The sequence below is a fragment of the Chlorocebus sabaeus genome, chromosome 20 (assembly GCF_047675955.1).
Source record: "Chlorocebus sabaeus isolate Y175 chromosome 20, mChlSab1.0.hap1, whole genome shotgun sequence".
Classification (NCBI taxonomy): domain Eukaryota; kingdom Metazoa; phylum Chordata; class Mammalia; order Primates; family Cercopithecidae; genus Chlorocebus; species Chlorocebus sabaeus.
In genome coordinates this window covers 65061666-65082586 of record NC_132923.1, presented here as the reverse complement: position 1 = coordinate 65082586, position 20921 = coordinate 65061666, and the positions used below count along the sequence as shown (strand labels likewise).

Sequence of the window (20921 nt, the reverse complement as noted above, 5' to 3'; positions counted from 1 at the left end):
ACGCTCCTGAGTAACTAGGACAACAGGCGCCTGACATCACACCCGGCTAATTTTTTTTTGTATTTTTAGTAGAGACGGGATTTCACGATATTGGCCAGGCTGGTCTTGAACTCCTGACCTTGTGATCCGCCTGCCTCGGCCTCCAAAAGTGCTGGGATTACAGGCATGAGCCACCGCGCCCAGCCTGGGATGTTTTATTAGCAACAATAAATAATAGGCCTACACAGTTTTATAAAAGATATCTATCAATAGTTAAAGAACTAATTTCGATGCTATATAGCCTACTCAAGAGAAGACTCAAGATACAAAATTTCTTAACAAAAATAAAAGGAGGAATATATTGCCAATTCATTTCATGAAACTGACGTAATGTGACATTAAATATAGGCAAGAACTGTACAGGAAAAGCAATTTCACTTATAAACACAGAAAATTTTTAATTGCAACATTGAATTCATCAAGTGAATCCAGTAATGTTTATAAAAATTTTGCCTAAGCAAGTGTTCTTACCCTAGGAATGAGGAAATTATTTAACAGCTTGTAAATCTAATACTTCAATTCAGATTTAAGGGGTGTGTGTGTGTGTGTGTATATATATATAATTATATATATTATATATGTGTGTATATATAATTATACATATTATATATATAATCATGTCAATAGACATAGTAAAAGCATTATACAAAAATACTATAATTTATAACAAAAAGTTGCAAGCTAGGAATAGTTTCTTTCAAAATATGACTAAAAAGATACAGCAAAATTCACAATGCTCATTATCTGTAATTGTGAAATGTTAGGCATATTTCATTAAAACTGAAACAAGGTAAGGAAGTCCACTTTTTCTGTTTCACATTATAGTAGAGTTCCTAATCAGTTCAGTAAGATTTAGAAATAAGTTAAAAGGATAAGTATTAAAAGCAAAGGTGCAAACAAGTCATTGGTAATAAATAACTTGTCTTTGTAGAATATTCAAGAGAAGATAGGTACTATTAGAGTTGATAAGACAATTCAACTGGATTACAGAAAATACATGAACTCTTCCCTCCATAAATCTATAAATGTGATACAATTACATTAAATTCCATTTTATTTAGATAATTAATAAATTCAACCTTTTATTCATATTGAAGAGTAAAGGATCAAGAGTAGCCAAGAACAATCCTAACGAAGAAAAATAAAAGAGAATAACTTATCCTTTCAAATTCTCAATGCTAATTATAAAACCCTGGGAAAAAATACAGCCTAGAATAAAACTGGCACACACAAGAAAACTCACAGCACTCACAGAACAGACACACAGGTTTTGAATATGATAGCGGAGTATTACAAATCAGTGTAGAAAGATTCAGTCAATGGTGCTAGGCAATTGGCTACCCTTTGGGAAAAAAAATACAAATGAATTTGGACCTCATATCATATACATAAATAAATTATGCATAGATTAAAAGTCCAAATATTAAAATCAAAATTTTAAAATACTTTAATTATATAGACTTACCTTATAATATTGAAGTAGGAAAAAGAGTAAGACATAAAACACAAGCCAGATGAAAAAGATTGGTAAATGTGACTATCTTAAATGTAAACAGGTAAACTTTGGTATATGTGAGATACCATAAACTGATTTAAATAAAGCCACACTGCAGGAGATATTCCCACAGAATTTAAACAAACAAACAAAAGATTAGTATTCTGAGTATATAAATAATTTCAACAAGTCAAAATGTTAAAAAAGGTCTACCAATAGAAAAATGGATAAAGAATATGAATGCAAAATTTTAAAAAGGGGAAACTTTAATGGCCAATTATTTGAATTATTTGACAAGAAGTGTACCTTTACTTTTAGTCAGAAAAATTTAAATTAAAATGTCACAACTTGAAATTCATAATATTGGCAACACTTAAAAAATTAGGTAATACCAAGTCGATGAGAAAATGAAAAATCATTAGTGAAAACAATATAAATCTGCAAATAATTTGAAAACAGCAAATAACACTGAAGACACACATATATCTCTACAATTTCATTTCTAAGTATTTGAATGCCCTAGAGGAAATATTTGGAAATGAAATTGTAGAGATTTGAAAGTGTGGTCCTGAATCACCGAGGAGCTTTTTACAAATACAGATGCACCCAGATTAACTAAATAAAAAGATGCAACTTAACAAGATCTGTTAATAATTTATATCTACATTAAATTTGAGAAGCATTGCCTTGGGCTAAAGCAGTGGTTCTCAATATTGAATGCACATTAGGACCACCTGAGATGTTCTCAAAATATATCAATTCATGGGGCCCACTGCTGAAAAAATTGAATTTCCATCTATACTGAAGGACTTTCCAAATGATCCATTTCGTTGTTCATCCATGGAATCTCTGTACTAGAGAAAATCTCACATATGCACAAGGAAATACATGAAAAATTATGTAGCTTCCGAAAGCAAAAATCTGAACAAATCCCAATTGACTATGTGTTTATAAAATGTTAGGTTGTATAATATAATCTTCAACTGCAGACATTCTCAAAATACATCAATTCATGGGCCCCACTCCTGAAAAAACTGAATTTCCATCTATATGAAGAACTTCCCAAATGATCCATTTCATTGTTCAACCATGGAATCCCTGTACTAGAGAACATCTCACATATGCACAAGGAAATACATGAAAGATTATGTAGTTTCCAAAAGCAAAAATCTGAACAAATCCTAATTGACCATGTGTTTATAAAATGTTAGGTTGTATAATATAATCTTAACTGCAGACAAAATGAGTTTACTGGGTCCCTGTGTATCAATATCAACTATTCTGAAAAATAAAATGCTGAGTGCAAAAAGACAGTTGGGAAAGAATTGTGCAGTATGAAATTACGATACCATTTATGAAAATATATGTCAATTCTGTACTATTATTTAAAAACTAACAGTTCAATCCTTTAGGAAAGGAGCAGTGTTTTGTTTAAAATATACTGTGAAATGCAGAGCTTCTACAATTTAGACCAGGTTGAACTTTGGGGATCATTTCAAAGGCCTCATTTGGTTCCAGAGAAATGGTGCATTTCTGGGTGTACATGTAGGTCACAGATAAGCCAATCTTATGGTCATTAAAATCTAGCTTTTGCAGCAATGCTGATGCTAATGTTGTTCTCCTAACTGGATATTAACATAGTTCTATATTCTAATTTTTAACATTCAGCTGACCTGAATTCCCATCCAATCTCCTGCCCTCTCTACCACCATACACATTCATACGATTTTCCTTCCAAGCATACAGAAGCCCCCTCTGTGTACTTTCCACTCCCATCTCAGGAGGCACTACAGAGCCTGGGTCATGTTTCAGCCATTGCAAAATGAGTCATCCTATTTACATACCTGACCTGGAAGAGTACAAGGTGCTTTTTAGAAAAAGATACTCTGTTAATGTGCAGCACTATCATCAACTAGGTTTTTTGTGTGTGTAATTTTGGAGGTAGTGATAGACAAATCATTTCTCTCTTTAGGAAAAAGAACTCAGAAACAGGTTTTGATTCTGTGCATTTTCCTCAAATTCAAATAATCTAGAAAATTGAGTGAGATCAAAAGCTACAAGAAAGGCTCAAGCGAGCTGGATGCGGCATAGCCTGTGGTGACCAACGTTTTTTTGTTGTTGTTATTTTGTTTTTGTTTTCTTCACAGTGAAGAATGACTTACAATTAACTGAAATAATTTTTCAAAGTGAATTCTGCAGCAAAAACTCCTTCTTAATTTTATCCAACGGAAAGTTTACAAACACCTATCATCTACAGGTATTATGTTCCCTTAAGGCAGGAGTCATACTTCTTTACAATCTCTTTAGAGAGCCAGGGGTATAGATGTACAAAAAGACATCAAAAAAGAGGAAGGTAAACTGCTTAGTACCAAATAAGGGGATAAAAATTCAGTTCTGGAGAAGTCGAGAGAAGCAATTTGGCCTACAGTGCTCAGAGAGACTTTTTAAAAGTTGTAAGTTTTATATAGGGGCCTGATAAAGATTACTAGGGACTTAACGGTAGGAACTATGGGTTGGTCATTTTTACAGCACATACTTACATAATTGAAGCTCATTAAATATTTGCAGATGGTGAGAGACAGGATTTGTATCATTAAAGAGGAGAAGAACTTCAGACAAGCCAGTATGGCTTGCAGAAAGACAGATGGGAATGCCAAAGGAGAGCAGGAAATATTTCTTGAATACTTAATATGTGTGAAACACTGTGCTACATACTTCATATCCATTACCTCATTTAGCAGTGTGCCTCGCAGTACCACACAGTCATGCTGTGAATGAGGAATTATTAACCTAATTCTAAGAGAAGAAAAATCCGAGACCAAACTGACCATAAGCGGCAAGACTGGGTCTCAACCCAATACTGTTTTTCCCTAAATCTTACATTTGGTATATTAAACATGCTGCCTGCTCACAAGGACCTAAGCTATTGAGTCATGGTAAGAAGATTCAAAATGAAAATATCCAAACTGGGTATATTCCCAAAGGATTATAAATCATGCTGCTATAAAGACACATGCACACGTATGTTTATTGCAGCACTATTCACAATAGCAAAGACTTGGAATCAACCCAAATGTCCATCAGTGACAGACTGGATTAAGAAAATGTGGCACATATACACCATGGAATACTATGCAGCCATAAAAGAGGATGAGTTTGTGTCCTTTGTAGGGACATGGATGCAGCTGGAAACCATCATTCTCAGCAAACTATCGCAAGAACAGAAAACCAAACACCGCATGTTCTCACTCATAGGTGGGAACTGAACAATGAGATCACTTGGACTCGGGAAGGGGGACATCACACACCGGGGCCTATCATGGGGAGGGGGGAGGGGGGAGGGATTGCATTGGGAGTTATACCTGATGTAAATGATGAGTTAATGGGTGCTGACGAGTTGATGGGTGCAGCACACCAACATGGCACAAGTATACATATGTAACAAACCTGCACGTTATGCACATGTACCCTAGAACTTAAAGTATAATAATAAATAAATTAATAAATAAATAAGTAAATAAATAAGAAAATATCCAATATGAAATCTAAGGCCACGGAATTTGGATTTAGGCTGCCTTGAAACTCTGGTGCTTACTATTTGTTTGACATTGAATAAACAACTTAAATTTTATGATCCTCTATTTCCTTCTGTAAAATTTGGATAGTTAGAGAAAATACATCATAGTGATTTGGAGGAGAGTGTATAAGGTAATAAGTATACAGAAATAGCACATTACCTGACATAAATTATGTACTTGATAAATGTATGCTTTATAGAAGTAACATTAAATGCTGTTGGATTGAAGAACTTAAGTAGTCTTCCCTGTTTTCTTTTTTTAAGTTTCAGAATGGTTCTGAATAATGTATACATTTTTCTTAATTTACTTAGTTGTCTTTGTTTCCTTCTAAATAACATTCTCTGAGCACTGACTCCTTTTCTATGGTTAGGTAGACTGCACCATTAACTTAGTCATAAATTTTCTATTTCTGCAGATCATTTTTATTGAATATCTTTAGAAAAAACAAACAGAACTTACATTGTTTAACCTGCATCACTGTAGTATCTAGTTGCAGAAGGTACTCACGCATAAAATCTGTATGTTTTTATCAGAGGTATCATTCCTTGCCATTAAAAACATTTATGAGTCTTTAACATTGCCCAATAGATGGCTGATATTAAAGGACACAAACAGCCAAATATTCTCACCCTTCCAGACCAGATACTCTCTCCTCATACAAGACGAACAGAGCACAGCCAGGTGAGAGAACGTGCTGTAGAGAGCCAGCCCTCCTGAAGCTATGACTGGCTTTTTGAGAGTATCACTGATCCAGACCATTTAGAGAGTAATATCAGACTTGATGAAGCAGAGAGTCCCTACATTTAGCCTAAAGACAAACAGCAACTGAAAAAATACAGAAAAAATCTTCAAGAGAAAGTTCATGGTGAATATCCTCTTAAAAAATAAAAGATACAGAGGCTAAATATAAAAAAAAAAAATGACTAAAGAGTAAACAAAGAAAGTATACAAAAAAGAAAGGTGACAAAGCTAAGACATTAGGTGAAAGTAAAAAGTACAATTGCATGTAATAAAAGAACAAGATAAATAATAACTAGCGTTAATTATATCTTCACTATGTACCAACAACTATTCTAAGTACTTATACATATTAAAGAATTACATCTTCAAAATATTTACATGAAACATTTTCACTCCTATTTTGCTGATGGAGAGAACAAGGCAAACTCATTAACTTGCTCAGATCACTCAATTGTTAACTAGAGATCTAGGATTCAAACTGAGCTGATCTGAGTCTGAAACCTAATATTCTTTTCCTCCAAGGCTCTACAGGCAGAAAACAAAAACAGTTGAGCTTTATAAGACAAATCTTGGATTGAAGAGGAACATACTGCGTGGAGAAACCTTAGCTTCTCACAGAGCTGAGGAAGAGTGTTGATACCTTACCCTAATAATGCCTTTAATCCCCTATTGTGTGAGTGTACCCATGAATGCATTCAAAGACTGGGGTGAAAACAGTTTATACAAGTAGCCGAAGCTACTATAGTAAGACATTTACCACTCTGTATTATTAAAATTATATCCTCATGTATCTGCCTTATTAGACGGTGAGCCTTTTGAGGGTAGGGAAAAAGATCTTGTATTGAATGGTGTGTTCTTCTTTTTTTTTTTTTTTTTTTTTTTTGTTATACTTTAAGTTCTGGGATACATGTGCAGAATGTGCAGATTTATTACATACGTATACATGTGCCATGGTGGTTTGCTGCACTCATCAAACCATCATCTACGTTAGGTATTTCTCCTAATGCTATCCCTTCCCTAGCACTCCACCACCCGACAGGCCCCGGTGTGTGATAGTCCCCTCCCTGTGTCCATGTGTTCTCATTGTTCAACTCCCACTTATGAGTGAGACTATATGGTGTTTGGTTTTCTGTTCCTGTGTTAGTTTGCTGAGAATGATGGTTTCCAGCTTCATCCATGTTCCTGCAAAGGACATGAACTCATCCTTTCTAATGGCTAAGTAATATTCCATGGTGTATATGTGCCACATTTTCTTTATCCAGTCTATCATTGATGGGCATTTGGGTTGGTTCCAAGTCTTTGCTAGTGTGAACAGTGCCACAATAAACATAAGTGAGCATGTGTCTTTTTGGTAGAATGATTTATAATCCTTTGGGTATATACCCAGTAATGGGGTTCCTGGATCAAATGGTATTTCTGGTTCTAGATCCTTGAGAAATCGCCACACTGTCTTCCACAGTGGTTGAAATAACTTACACTCCCACCAACAGTATAAAAGTGTTCCTATTTCTCCACATCTTCTCCAGCATCTGTTGTTTCCTGACTATGTATGTATGTATGTATGTATGTATGTATGTATGTATGTATTTATTTATTTATTTATTTGAGAGAGACTCCTGCTCAGTCGCCCAGGCTGGAATGCAGTGGCGCGATCTCGGCTCACTGCAAGCTCCGCCTTCGGGGTTCACGTCATTCTCCTGCCTCAGGCTCCCGAGTAGCTGGGACTACAGGCGCCCGCCACCACTCCTGGCTAATTTTTTGCATGTTTTTAGTAAAGGCGGGGTTTCACCGTGTTAGCCAGGATGGTCTGGATCTCCTGACCTCGTGATCCGCCGACTCAGCCTCCCAAAGTGCTGGGATTACAGGCATAGGCCACCGCACCCAGCCACAGAAGCTCTTTAGTTTAATTAGATCCCATTTGTCAATTTTGGCCTTTGTTGTCATTGCTTTTGGTGTTTTGATCATGAAGTCTTTGCCCATGCGTATGTCCTGAATGGTATTGTCTAGGTTTTCTTCTAGGGTTTGTATGGTTTTAGTTCTTAAGTTTATTATTTGCAGAACGCCTGACATACTGTAAGTGCTTAAAAATCCTACTTTATCCCTCTCCCCATCCCTCTTCCTTATCCCTGTAACATACTGTTCATGTCCTCATATTCCACTTTCAATCAAAATTATTTGTTTTCTTTCCATATGGTAGCCTCTGTGCAGTTATGCTTTGCCTTCGTCTTTATTAAGAGAGGCCTCTGTTCCCATCCAGCCTCATCCCTTCTCTTGAACACTAAGCCCATTCACTTTAACTACTCAAGGGCTCCATTTCACTACTCCTCCCATTCTCTCCCACATCATCCAGTGTTTCACCTTTATTAGATCACTCCCATAGCATGTGTTATAGTTCCTCAATCTTTAATAAAAATTAAACAGAAGCAGAAAAACCACAAAAGACCTCTTGAGCGATCTTTTCTGTTTACTGCCTCATTTTACAATAAAATGCCTCAAAATAGTGTTTGTAGTCATCATATCATTTTCTCTTGATTTCTTTCTAATGACACTTTCACCACTACTACTTCCTGCAACTATCTCCTTTTCCATCATCCCACAATGAAGCACATTACTTAACCCAGCGACCGGTTCTCAGCTCTCATCTTACTTAGTGTATTACTCAACGTTTAGAATAATTGATCACTTTGTTCCCCTTGAAACATTTTCTCTGCTTTTCTGGACATCGCACTCTCCTGGTTTTCTACTAACCTTTACTGGCCTCTCTTTGCCAGTCAGCTCTGAAGGTTTTTCTCCCTTGTCTCACTCGTCTCCTGATGTTAGAGCATCTCAAGCATAGATTGTTCGACCTCCTTTTATCTACATTACTGCTTTAGTGAGTCCATCACATTTTATGGTCTGAAATACCAACTAAAAAGTCAACAACTCTTCCCTGAATTGTAGACACAGATCTCCCTCATTTCTTTTCTTTGGGTTCAAGATTAGATGTACAATTCTCTGCTCAGTATCTTCACATGGTTGTCTGGTACATATCTCAACATGTCTAATGAAAACTCTTGTTATTTCCACTCAAACTATCTATCATGTCAGCCTTTCTTATCTCAGCTAATCATAACTAGTTTTTCCAATTTGCTCAAACCAAAATCCTTGAAATCACCCTCGGTTTCCTTCTTATTCTCACACTCCACATCTATTATACGAAAATCTATTTGCCTCTAACTTTAGAGCCTCCTAACTTCTCCTGCTGTTGTCCACGTCCCGGGCAATCAGTTCTCAACACAGAAGTCACAGTAATTCTAATAAAATAAATCAGATTGCATTGCTTTTCTGCCCAAACACTCCAATAGTTTCTTATCTGTTATGTACTGCATTCTGCTGTTAGCAGAAATAAGGACATTAAAGGTGATTCTGATGAGGGTTCTGAAAAAAAAAGGGAAGACAGTAGTGCAAGCTATCATTATCTTAGAAAACATATATATCATTAACATCATGTTAGTAGAAATATGAACACTAAAGATGCTCTGGTAGGGTCTCTGATGAAAATGAGGAACATGTTATCATAGACTGAAAGAAAAATGGTCCATGCTATGAAGTGGCAAAAACTTGGTTGAATTGTGTTCTAGTGTTTTGTGGAAGGTAGAGCTTAAAAACAATAAACTTAGATATTTAGCTGAAAAGATTGCTAAGCAAAATGTTGAAGGTGCAGCTTGGATTTTCCTTACTGCTTATGATAAAATGAGAAAGGAGAGAAATAAACAGAAGAAGAAATTATTAACAGAAAAAAAAAAAAAAACAGAACTTAAAGATTTAGAGAATTATCAGTTTACACATACTGCAAAAAAATGAGGAAGTGTGTTCTGGAAGGGATAACAAAGGTATGGCTAAACAAGTACTCCATAAAGAGATTGCCCCTGGATTTAATCAGCTATCTCTCCAGTAGCCAGCACAGGAAAATAGAACTATTCATATGTGAACATGCTTTATCCTTCAAAAAAAGAAAGCATGACCTTGAAGGTAATTCAGACATCATCAGAGCTCCCACTTGCACCACAGGCCCACAGCATACATGCTCAGGAAGCAAGATTGTTTACTTCGCAGAGAGGGTGGGGCCACCGCCTAGATTTCAGTAGCCAAACTGCCCCTTAAAGAGTCATGGGGGCAGGATAATGCTTAAAGCTATGGAGGTGATGCTGCTGCCTTGTTTGGCCTGGAGAGCAGAGCATCTGGCCAAAGAGGAGTATTCGTAAGCCTTAAGATCTAATAAAATGCCTTGATAGGTTTTAGAATGGCTTAGGACTCATCAGGCCTTTCTTCTTTCTGATTTCTCTCTCCTGGAATGGGAATGTTTATCTTATTCTCAATCCACTGTTGTAATTTTAATACACATAACTAGTCTTGTTTCACAGGTTCATAGCTAGAAAGGAACTTTGCCTCAGGATGAGGCATACCTCTTGACTCACCTATATTCTATTTAGATGATATTTAGATGAAACTTTGGACTTGAAATTTATGCCAAAATGGGTTAAGACTTTTGGTGCTGTTAGCAAGGGGTGAATATATTGCAAGTGAGGACATGAATTTGGGGAAGTGGGACAGAGGTAAGAATTTTATGGGCCAAATTGTGTTCCCCCAAATTTATATGTTGAAATTCTAACCTCCAATGTGACTTTGAGGGTTTGTAGACAGGGCCTTTAGGGAGGTAACTCACGTTAAATGAGGTCATCATGGTTGGCCCGTAATCTAATATGACTGATGTCCTTATAATAAGAGGCAGAGACATCAGACCTCTCTTTCTTTCTGCATACACACAGAAAAATGGCCATGGGAGGACACAACCAGAATGTGGCTATATATGAGTCAGGAAGAAAGATACCACCAGAAACCATCCCTGATAGCACCTTGATCATGAAGTTTCATAAAAATAAATATATTTTGTTAAGTTGCTCAGTCTTTGGTATTCTGTTATGGCAGCTCAAGCAGAATAATATACCATCACACTCAGAGCCAGCAGTATAGTCTGTCCAGTGGCTGACAGTGGCCTTCCTCTCTACATCCTGTTGCTTTTCCAACATAATCTATTACTATTTTTCTACCAGCTCCATTGGTTCCTTACTCTCTGGCATTCCCATGACTCAGGAGCTATAACTTGCAGTTCCATTTATCTGGACTCTCCCTTCAGATATATGCATAGCTTTTCCCCCATACTTCTTTTAATTCTTTGTCCAAATATAACCTTGTCAAAAATGATTTCCTTGAACATTCTGTTTACAAATTTTACCTTCCTACCTTCCTTAATAAAAAAAGTCTTCATGGAACCTGCCACCTTCTGACATATTACATAAATTACTTATGTATTTTGTTTCTTGTCCCTTCTTACTAAAACCAAAGTTCCTTGAATAGAAATTTTTGTCAATCTTGGTCACTGTTCACTTCAGTGCCTAGAATAGATTCTGCCAGATAATAAATGTTTAATAAACATTTGTCAAATTAATGGAAATGTATTTATATTTTCTTCTCTGCTCGTCAAAGAATAATGACCTTCATATTTGTACTTCTAAGGCCTATATGGTAAATATAAAATATTTAATACTTTCATTAAATATTTTTATTAAATATGAATAGAATAATAACAAAATAATAAATCAAGGTTGATAACAGGGAGAGGAATCAGGGGTCTAGTATACAACCCTACCATTTCTTTCATTTCTGACATTTATATAAAGTTGTTATTCTGTGTAATATTTGGAGATAATTGCTAGGAATATGACACTTATCTTAGGCTGTGTTTGTTTTTTCATGTGTTATAAACTTGATAATAAACAGTAATAACAGGTCCTGTTGCCAAGCTTGCCAACTAACGTGAATGTTGCAAGGTGAATTAATGAGTAAGAACAGATGTCATGCATGCAATAGAGTTCTAAGAGATCTGCTGGCCATGGTCCAGTAGCTGGTCTCTAAGTACAGACTGCATACATAGACACCATCCAGTTTAGGTTCACATGTGGAATCACAGAGATGTCTTTGCACTGTTTTTGAATATCACTTTCAAGGATAATAACACACCAACATAATTTTCAAGATAATTGGAATGTTGTATTTAGCTAGGTATTTCATTGCAAGCTCATTACAGTTTGCAAACAATATTTACAATTTCTCATATTTCTTTTGTTAAATGCTTAACTACTTGCCTGCTGTAATGTATAATAGGCAAAGAATTGAAATGCATGTGCACTTGGTTTATTTTAATAGCAAATTTTTATTCATGTTCTCAGTAATAGGCATAGGAAAAGCAAACAGAAATTAAGTGGTTAATGAAAAAATAATGACTATGGAAAATTTGCTTTTGCAAACTGCTTAAGTTCTCATTATCCAAATAAAAATGATTGAAAATAGTCTCAAAATGAAGTAAGGATTTCAATCTATTACCTTTCTTAACATCTGCCACACGTTTACCAAGAAATTCCCATTATTATTTCTAAAATTAAGCAATATCTAACTCAAGAATCTGAATATTGCAGTGGGCAATAAATGCAAAGTATGTTATGAAAACCATGTCACAATAAACAAAACCTCTGCTTTTTCCATTGGATAGATTAGTTCCCTGGCCAATACCTTTTTAATCAACTGTTGATTTGGTCTGACCATGAAGATATATTAAAGTTATATTAAAATTTTTAAGAAAATATACTATAAATTATTTTAAAATCTAGCTCCTGAAGTTAAGCACCATTTGAATTTTTTTTTTTTTTTTTTTTTTTGAGAGGGAGTCTGGCTCTGTGGCCCAGGCTGGAGTGCAGTGGCCGCATCTCAGCTCACTGCAAGCTCCGCCTCCCGGGTTTACGCCATTCTCCTGCCTCAGCCTCCCGAGTAGCTGGGACTACAGGCACCCGTCACCTCGCCCGGCTAGTTTTTTGTATTTTTTAGTAGAGACGGGGTTTCACCATGTTAGCCAGATCTCGATCTCCTGACCTCGTGATCCGCCCGTCTCTACCTCCCAAAGTGCTGGGATTACAGGCTTGAGCCACCGTGCCCGGCCGCACCATTTGAATTTTTAAAATTATCTTAAAGTTCTGTCTTTCATACTGTAGTTGGAATCCTTGTAAAGCCCTATGATAACAAAGATTTTTAATACTGTAGTATAAAAAAGTATCAAATGAATGTGCAGGTCTATAAAAAGTAAGAAATAATTTCAACTCAAAATCCTTTTGAAAATTCCTCCTACCCATTGTTTAAAAAAAAAAAAGAAAGAAAGAAAAAAAAACCTCTAGCATGTATTTTTCTTACTTTACCTACAGGTTCTTGATGTCAGAGTCATAAACTGGTTCAGGAAATTGTTATAATATAGGCAAAACTTCATACTAATGAAGAAATTATTATTTTCCCAAAATTGCGGTAAGCTATTTGTATACATTATTCCATCTAATATTTACAATGGCCCTATAAGGCAATAATCTTATCTCTAATAAAATGTTTAAAAATGGGTAATCTCCCCAAGTGTTGAGACCAGTACATGTCAGATAAGGCCTCAGACTTATCTGAAATGAAATTGTCTTTTGGCACTAATAACTTTTAATCCCCATCCTACATCCTAGCATACCACACAAACTTAAGTACTGCACAGACAAGTCCATCTGTTTTTAAAATAAATGCTGTATGGGACATTTTAAGAGTAATTAGAAAGAATTTCATATTGTTTTTGTGCAATAAAGCACTGAAATATGACTAAAAAGATTTACAATTTAAAATGCAAACTTCCATCATTTATGGACAGAGAAACTGAACATTTTATGTAATAGATAAAAGAGAAGTCAATCAAATAAACAACAACAAAAAATAACAGTGAAACACCCTGAAAAAAGACTGATCAAAAGTGTATACAGATAGAAATTACAATGGTCAAAAGTAGAAATAGAAGAAAGTGATACTACATTCCAAATCTAATGATTTAATGAATTCCTCTTGAAGAGGAACTGAGGTTAATGGAAATTGTTCATGCTTAATTTAGCTGCATACAATGCTCTGATTTTTGATTTTATTTGGATTTAGCCTCACTTTACGCTTTTTCTGCATTTACAAAGTCTAAGGTAACAAACCATTTCAATTTTTTTTTTTTTAAAAATCAACATTTCAACCCAGGAGATACAACTGAGGACTGAAAATACAATTCCAAAATTTGGAGGGGACAAATCCAGTAAGGAGTTTCTTACTGAAGTTTATTCTTACTTCCTACCTGAGTAACTTTCACACAACAACAGCTCATCTGTAACTGAGAGGGAAACAGGAGTACCTCCAGAAAAGCTTTCGAAGCAGATTCTTTTGTATTTACTTCTGTTTTCACAAATATAAAAATGCATAAAAAAGAGATTGGTCATATATTTTCCACTCTCCAAGAAAATATCTACTATCTCATTCTTATACCTACACACATATTTTATCCTTTAACAGATTTTTAAAATATCATTTATTTATGTCCAACAGTAAATAACTGAAATGAGAGGACAATAAGAACAGCTATTGGTCCCTAACGTATAAAACGGCACATGATATCATACAACTTTTTGCAAGAAAAAGTAAAACGTACCAATCCCTCCCCCAGGATCACCACCACCAAACACCAAAAAGTTGTAACTCTTAGGAGGGAAAAATCACTCTGAAATCATTTTCAACATGAGGAACTGAATCCAGTCAAAAGAGAAGAAATAAATGTTCCATGAGTTTTCAAACTTTATGAATTTCACTATCACTTTAAATTCTTCAGTAGCTACTATGGATTTTTTAGATTCTGTTTTGAATAACTCAAAATAGTCTCTCGCCCTCCTATAGGTATGCATGGTGGAGATGAAAACAAATATTTTTGAGTGCTAACTGTGATTTAAATATATTATTCATTTCTCACAGTCATTATGCCAGGTAAATATTTTCCCTGTTTTACAGATGAAGTAAGCCTGAGAAGAGAGGTTTGGGAGCCTGTCAGTCCCACAGCTGGTTCAGGCCTACAAGTATATTCCACACATGTAGCTCAAAAGAGTCTTTATTATACTTTTTACTGTAGCTGCATGATTTTTGAATAAACAAAAGAACGTACTTCACCTGCTCTGCAATCCAAGGTAATACTAGTTCTGAACTTCTAAAAGCAGTAACGTGAAAAGGAATAGGATTTGTTGCATAAAATCTTCCCCCAGCTCCATGTTACATATTGTTATTTCAGAAAAACAACAACAACAACGAAAAAAAAAACAATAGAAAATGAGAGATTTTTTTTCACACCCAAAAAAAGAATATGTGATTTTCCTCCTCTTAAACTATCTAAAGCTTCTAAATCAATGCATACCAACATAGCTCAAAGTAAACATAAATGACACTAACAAGACTTGTCTATCTGTAGCTTATTTTCTATATATGGCAATTCATCACTGGCTAGCAAAACCTAATAAGAGTGTGTGTATTTAGTTTTATTTTTCCATTTACATGATTAGATCCTTAGTTGCATTGTGATTGAGAAGCATCCTTTTAAAGTGCTTTACTTATTGCTTATTAAACATGTATCTCCATGTGTGCAAAAGCAGCATGGGTGGGGGGGGCACTGATAAGTGATGGATACACAGGAAAGAAAATGACTATCCCTCCATTCATTGTTTCCAATTAATTTGTGTTGCAAAAGAGTGTGCGCCCTTGTGGAAAGTGGTGCTTCTCTGAGGTTTTGATTAACCTGCATCATAACACTTCTCCCATCATCATTACACAAGGCAGTTAAGTAAACAGATATAATAGGCCTTGGTCTCGTCTTTAGAAATTTACTGCCACGGAAATTCAGCTAGCTATATCCTTTATCTTGCTTTTCAAAGAGTGATTTAAATGCCACCCACATGGTGAAGCAACAGTAAGCTAAGTTGCCACAATCATTTATTCGCAAAATATTTCTTGTGTGTCATCTATTTCTTAGGCTTTGTATTAGGCACTGGGGTTATAAAAGTAAATCAAGTATGCCCTTCAAGTTTTTGCAAAGTAATGAATACAGATGATCAAAAAGGACTAATTAAACAACCACAATCTAAAAATCCTTTACTTTATCAAAGGTATCCATAGAAATAATGGATAAAAGTAAACAAATAAGAATGTCTCTACTAACTATTCTCTGAGTTCATAGTATTATTATATAGGGCATACAACTTCCTGACAAAATGAAGCTAACATGTCCAGTGTGTGTGTGCGCGCATGTGCACACAGAGTAATTCATATGCTCAACATTCTAAAGTGACTCCAGTGTCACTTGGTTACAAGTACATGAAATTAATATATGATTCCTGAAAGTCTTACCAACCTGTGATCCTAACAGACAAATTGCTTTAAGCGAGTCAAGGAAAAAACATAAAAGTTTTGCATGAAGGGAAACTAAAACCATCTCAGACAAATGGTAATTGTCTCTTAAAAGATTTTCAAAAGATTTTTATTATCAGTGAACTGCAATGGTTGATCCAGATGAAGTTGATTATGAACCATGAGCTGCTTATGTTGGAGGAAATAATATATTATCATTTATAAGCTAGCAATCTCTGGGTGCAAAATCTGCACTCTGGATTAACTAGCAATGGCAGACAGTAGAGCAGCTTAGGGGTAAGGAAGAGGTTAAGCTAGACTTAACTTATGCTTTGGTTAAGCTTTCCTTTGTGTTCCAGGACTTAATGGCTACTTTCCTACTCATTTCAAATTATTTAAAAAGTGTCTAATTATACAGTAATGACATTTTGGAAATCATGGTTTTTCTTTTACACAGAGAATGGAATTGACAGGACGGTGTGCTTCCTACACGATCTACAGTATTCATTCGAGCCACTAACCTTACAGTAAATCTTGCAATTTTCCAGTCAGATAATCTAATCATCACCATGAATAGAATGGAAAGAGTAGTAATACTGTATGCCATATCAAATGTACAATATTGAAACACATTAAAAGCTTTTTAATGAGTTTACTGAAAGGCAATATTGTTTAAGATTTGTCAAATTTGTTGATATGGTTTGGTTTGTATCTCCTCCCAGACCTTATGTCGAATTATAATTCCCACTGTTGGAGGAGAAACTTGGTGGGAGGTTGTTCCCCTCCCTGTGTCCATGTGTTCTCATTGTTTAGCTCCCACTTGTAACTAAGAACATGCAGTGTTTGGTTTTCTGTTTCTGTGTTAGTTTGCTGACAATAATGGCTTTCAGCTCCATCCATGCCCCTGCAAAGGACATGAATTCATTCTTTTTTATGGCTGTACAATATCCCATGGTGTATATGTACCACATTTTCTTTACCCAGTCTACCATTGATGGGCATTTGGGTTGATTCCATGCCTTTGCTATTGTGAATAGTGCTGCAATGAGCATACATGTGCATATATCTTTATAATAGAATCATTTATATTCCTTTGGGTATATACCCAGTAATGGGATTGTTGGGTCAAATGGTATTTCTGGTTCTAGGTCTTTGAGGAATTATTACACTGTCTTCCACAATGGCTGAACTAATTTACATTCCCACCAACAGTGTAAAAGCGAATCTATTTCTCCACAGCCTTGCCAGCAGCTGTTTTTTCTTGACTTTTTAATAATCACCAATCTGACTGGTGTGAGATGGTATCTTATTGTGGTTTTGATTTGCATTTTTCTAATGATCGGTGATGTTGCACTTCTTTTCAATGTTTGTGGGCTGCATGAACGTCTTCTTTTGAGAGGTGTCTATTCATGTCCTTTGCTCACTTTTTAATGGAGTTCTGTTTTTGTTGTGCTTTTTCTTGTAAATTTGTTTAAAGTCCTCGTAGATCCCAGATATTAGATCAGTGTCAGATGGAGAGATTGCAAAAATTTTCTCCCATTCAGTAGATTATCTGTTCACTCTGATGATAGTTTATTTTGTTGGGCTCTTTAGTTTAATCAGATCCCATTTGCTGAGCTCTTTAGTGTAATTATATCACATGTGTCAATTTTTGCTTTTGTTGCAATTGCCTTAGGCGTTTTCGTAATGAAATCTTTGACATATCTATGTCCTGAATTGTATTGCCTAGATTTACTTCTAGGATTGTAAATTTGGACTTTACATTTAAGTCTTTAATCCATCTTGAGTTAATTTTTGTATAAGGTGTATGGAAGGAGTCCAGTTTCAATTTTCTGTATATGGCTAGCCAATTTTCCCAGCACCACTAATTAGAGAATCCTTTCCCCATTGCTTCTTTTTGTTAGGTTTGTTGAAGATCAGATGGTCGTAGATGTGCAGTCTTCTTTCTGAGTTCTTTATTCTGTTGCATTGGTCTATGTGTCTGTTTTTGTACCAGTACCATGCTGTTTTGGTTACTGTAGCTTTATAGGATAGTTTGAAGTCAAATAGCATGATGCTTCTAGCTTTTTTTCTTTTTGTTTAGGGTTGTCTTCCCTATATGAGCTCTTTTTTGGGTTCCATAAGAATTTTAAAGTACTTTTTTTTTTCTAATTCTGTGAAGAATGTCAATGGTAGTTTAATGGGAATGGCATTGAATCTATAAATTCTTTTGGAAACTATGGCCATTTTCATGATATTGATTCTTCCTATACATGAGCATGGAATGTTCTTCTATTTGTTTGTGTCCTCTCTGATTTCCTTGAGAAGTAGTTTGTAGTCCTTGAAGAGGTCCTTCACTTCTCTTGTTAGCTGTATTCCTAGGTATTTCATTCTCTTTACAGCAATTGTGAATGGGAGTTCATTTAAGATCTGACTTTCTCCTTGTCTATTGTTGGTGTATATGGATGCTTGTGATTTTTGCACATTGATTTTGTATCTTGAAATTTGCTGAATTTGCTTATCAGCTTAAGAAGCTTCCAGGCTGAGACTATGCAGTTTTTAGATACAGCATCATGTGATCTGCAAACAGAGACCATTTGACTCCCTCCCTTCCTATTTGAATACACTTTATTTCTTTCTCTCGCCTGATTGCCCTCACCAGAACTTCCAATACTATGTGGTGGAGTGGTGAGAGAGGACATCCTTGTCTTGTGCCAGTCTTCAAGGGGAATGTTTCTAGCTTTTGCCCATTCAGTATGATATTGGCTGTGGATTTGTCATAAATGGCTCTTACTATTTTGAGGACTATTCCATCAATACCTAGATTATTGAGAGTTTTTAACTTGAAGGGATGTTGAATTTTATCAAAGGTCTTTCCTGCGTCTATTAAGATAATCATGTGGTTTTTGTCTTTAGTTCTGTTTATTGATTTGTGTGTGCCAAAACAGCCTTGTTTCCTGGGGATGAAGCTGACTTGATCATGGTAAATAAGCTTTTTTATGTGTTGCTGGATTCAGTTTGCAAGTACTTTATTGAGGATTTTTGCACTGATGTTCATCAGGGATATTGGTCTGAAGTTTTCTTTTTTTGTTGTGTGTCTGTCAGGTTTTGGTATCAGGGTGATGCTGGCCTCATAAAATGAGTTAGAGAGAAGTCCCTTCTTTTCAATTTTTTTGAATAGTTTCAGAAAAAAATGGCACCAACTCCTCTTTGTACCTCTGGTAGAATTCAGCCATAAATCTGTCTGGTCCAGGACTTTTTTTGGTTGGCAGGCTATTTATTACTGTCTGAATTTCAGAACTTACTATTGGTGTATTCAGGGATTCAACTTCTTTCTGGTTCAGCCTTGGGAGGGTGTATGTATCCAGCAATTTATCAGTTTCTTCTAGATTTTCCAGTATATTTGCATAGAAGTGTTTACAGTATTATCGGATGGTTGTTTGCATTTCTTTGGGGTCAGTGGTGATATCCCCTTTATCACTTTTTATTGTGTCTATTTGATGCTTCTCTTTTTTCTTCTTTAGTAGTCTAGCTAGCAGTCTATTTTATTAATTTTTTCAAACAACTAGCTCCTGGCTTCATTGATTTTTTTGAAAGATTTTTGTGTCACTGTCTCCTTCAGTTCCACTCTGATCTTGGTTATTTCTTGTTTTCCGCTAGCTTTGAAGTTTGTTTGCTCTTAGTTCTCTAGTTATTTTAGTTGTAACATCAGGGTGTCAATTTGAGATCTTTCTAGCTTTTTGATGTGGGCAGTTAGTGCTATTAATTTCCGTCTTAACACTGCTTTAGCTGCACACTAGAGATTCCAATATGTTGTCTCTTTGCTCTTACTGGTTTCAAAGAACTTACTGATTTCTGCCTTAATTTCATTATTTACCCAGGAGTCATTCAGGAGTAGGTTGTTCAATTTCCATACAGTTATGTGATTTTGAGTAAGTTTCTTAATTGTGAGTTCTAATTTGATTGTGCTGTGGTCTGAGAAACTGTTTGTTGTGATTTCAGTTCTTTTGCATTTGCTGAGGAGTGTTTTACTTCCGCTTATGTGATTGATTTTAGAGTAAGTGCTATGTGTTGATGAGAAGAACATATATTCTGTTGTTTTTGGGTGGAGAGTTCTGTAGATCTGTTTCAGGTCCACTTGATCCAGGGCTGAGGTCAAGTCCTAAATATCCTTGTTAATTTTCTGTCTCAATTATCTGTCTAATAATGGCAATAGCATGTTAAAATCTCCTACTATTGTTGTGTGGGAATCTAAGTCTCTTTTTAGGGCTCTAAAACCTTGTTTTATGAATCTGGGTGCTGCTGTATTGAGTGTATATATATTTAGGTTACTTAGTTCTTCTTGTTGAATTGATCTCTTCATCATTATGCATTGCCCTTCCCAAAGTTCTTTTTACTATATAACACTGACTGCCAAATATTCTAAGTTTTAAGATTCTGATTAGTAGTATCTCCCTTCCTTTCAGGTACAGAGGAAACAATTCTCTAGCCAAATGTGCTATTGGTCAAATCCATCATGAACATCCTCTTCCATCCTCTTCCTCCCCTATCATGGTTGAAGTGATAAAAGGTTTAACATATTACTCTTTCATAGAACTTAGCTACTTTTCCACTATCAGTAAATAACCACCCATTATGTCCTTAACTTGCTTTTTACACAAATTGAATTTCAAGGTGCATCAATAAAATCAATTCCTTTCAAATACCCTAAGTTTTTTATCCCAAATATCCTTTGTCTTACTTATTTAGGAAATGAAGAAAACACAGTAAAATTT

General features: G+C 35.4%; 1 protein-coding gene and 1 long non-coding RNA gene across 2 annotated transcripts in view; both read right to left on the bottom strand.

Moving 5' to 3' along the window:
• The window catches only part of NEGR1 (neuronal growth regulator 1), an 892981-nt gene that overhangs the window by 398976 nt on the left and 473084 nt on the right, over nucleotides 1-20921 (bottom strand). The window lies entirely within an intron of this gene.
• Nucleotides 1076-20006, bottom strand: LOC140709371 (uncharacterized). The gene is made up of 3 exons (XR_012089880.1): nucleotides 19996-20006; nucleotides 5742-5958; nucleotides 1076-1381 (listed from the first exon to the last, which is right to left on the bottom strand). It is a non-coding gene; the product is annotated as an uncharacterized lncRNA (long non-coding RNA).